The sequence below is a fragment of the Sinocyclocheilus anshuiensis genome, unplaced genomic scaffold, assembly GCF_001515605.1.
Source record: "Sinocyclocheilus anshuiensis isolate Anshui unplaced genomic scaffold, SAMN03320099.WGS_v1.1 scaffold562, whole genome shotgun sequence".
Classification (NCBI taxonomy): domain Eukaryota; kingdom Metazoa; phylum Chordata; class Actinopteri; order Cypriniformes; family Cyprinidae; genus Sinocyclocheilus; species Sinocyclocheilus anshuiensis.
The window spans coordinates 286,747-289,093 of record NW_015544158.1 but is presented as its reverse complement, the minus strand read 5'-3'; the positions used below and the strand labels follow the sequence as shown (position 1 = coordinate 289,093).

The 2,347-nt window shown below is 36.1% G+C and overlaps 1 long non-coding RNA gene across 1 annotated transcript in view; it reads left to right on the top strand.

Annotated features, from left to right (window-relative positions):
• LOC107695495 (uncharacterized) overlaps nucleotides 1-2,347 on the top strand; it is a 12,041-nt gene that overhangs the window by 8,216 nt on the left and 1,478 nt on the right. The window lies entirely within an intron of this gene.

Sequence of the window (2,347 nt, the reverse complement as noted above, 5' to 3'; positions counted from 1 at the left end):
ATCATATTACCCCAATTTTACAGTCTCTGCACTGGCTACCTATTAAGTTCTGTATCAGTAACAAAATATTATTACTTACCTATAAGGTTCTTAATGGTTTAGCTCCTGCTTACCTAACTAGTCTTCTACCACGCTACAATCCATCACGCTCCCTAAGGTCGCAAAACTCTGGACTTTTGGAAGTACCTAGGTAGAGCTTTTTCGCATTTGGCTCCCAAAATCTGGAATAGCCTTCCTGATAACGTTTGGGGTTCAGACACACTCTCTCTGTTTAAATCTATATTAAAGACTCATCTCTTTGGCCTCATTCAAGTAATGCATCTCATAATCTTGTACTGCAGTTATATCTGATCAAATACACATTATTATTCTTTAGCTTGGGTTAAACAAATCAATTTTGCTTGGTTGGAACAGCAGCTACGCTAATTATGTCTCTATTTGTTTTTCTGTTTCTGCCATGGGATTGACATCCCGTGGTAACTAGGATTTACACAAGCTTCAGTCTGGATCCAGAACACCTGAGAACAGATGATGCAAACCCCTCAGAGGACCTCAGATGATGCCAACCCTGAAACAACATACAGAAATACCAAAGTTTGATTGCAACATATAATAATTGCTGTTAATAGTGTTCATCGTCTGTTTGGTTACGTCTTTAATTGATTTTTCCGTAAATTTCTGCCATATGTACATTAACTGACATAGTCACCACTGATAAGCAACTACTAAATATATTGTAGAAACGTAATTTTCTGTAAAGCTGCCACATTTCCTAAACTGGGACACTAGGAAATTTGATTAAAAAAAATATTAAATATATAATGTATACATACAAAGTTACACTATATTTTGATGGACAAACATTTCATATGCACATTAGACCAAAAACATAGCAGGACTGTTTTGTTTCAAATTAATTTATACACCTTAATATCAAGTTTGTCAAAACTTTATGTCTCTGATCTTTGGATGGCGTTCACACAATGTGCTTCTTGTCTGATGATTGCTCCGCCCTCAAATATGACTGAACATCTGAGAGGTCATGGGATTTTGATCAGCTTTGGCTAACCCATTGGCATTCATGTATTTATGGGGGAGCTATAAATACTAGACCTTAGCTGTCCCACATTAGCCAGGGTCCCACTTTAGGGCAGTTCACCCTATATAATGATCTCTATTATAGATCAGTGGCGCGAGTCCGGCGTTTGCTACGCAAGGCGTTTCAAGTAGCGCGAATTTAATCCTTGTACGTCAATTTTAAAAAGGTTACAGAGGAGAAAAGCCTTGCCAGCAGAATGACAGCCCATTAACAAATAGTGCTTATTTTTAAATGGCACGCACTGTTAACGGGTTTCAATGGTGACATTTTTGTCTTTAAATGTGCAACTTTTTATATCTAGTGTAAAATAGATTTATGAAAATAAATGAGGGTGAAATATTAAAATTTTAAATTAAAAAAAATACATTTTTGGCTTTGCATTAACAGCCAAAATGATCAAAAAATGAAAAAAACGCTAAGAGGCACAAGGGTTAAGCATCGACGAGTATGGTTACATTAATGAGCATCGAGTTACATTAATACTGGGAAATATCTGACAGCTAAATGCCGCAATCAACCAATCAGAATCAAGTATTTGAGCGTATAGAGTAATTATTAATTAAAAAAAAAAACTTAAAATTGCTTTTAAAAAAAGTTCATAAACGTTAAATTGCCACACGTTACAACCCCTAAATAATTAAAAACGAAAAACTTGAGAGCATATAGGGTATCCACGTTTATTGAATTTGCAAGCATTCTTGGCGTTCAAACATCACTGCAAGTAGTCTTACAGATTTTTCCTCAATATAGTGTGGAATAAGATCTACATGCTAAAAAATGGGTATAATGTTTCAGTGATCATTACTGAACTCACAATGTCCTTCCTTACTTGCCTTCACAATTTTACTCCTAAAAGCAGGATCTAGGCTTCATCAAGATAGAAGATCAGCCTGACGCAACCAAACACTGAGACTGACAAGAAAATGACCATGAAAATATGACTCCCCTCATTATCCAAGATGGAAAATACTTAAGCGGACTTCCAAAAAGAGTAATCATGGAAATACACTTTTTGTGTCACAAAAGGTCTGACTGACTGTGAATGCTATGTCTCTGGCTACACACATTCTCTGCTGGAACACTTTACTAGGCTCTTTCACTTCTGATTCACATAGAGGGCAAATCTGTTGTGAATTAAAGCGTCATATTTAATTCGTCTCTGATTCCATTGGACACCAGCTCTCAGTTGGTTTTTCAAGTTGAGAAAACGTTTAAAGTGTGGAACGTTATTCTGTGTGTTTGAACTCC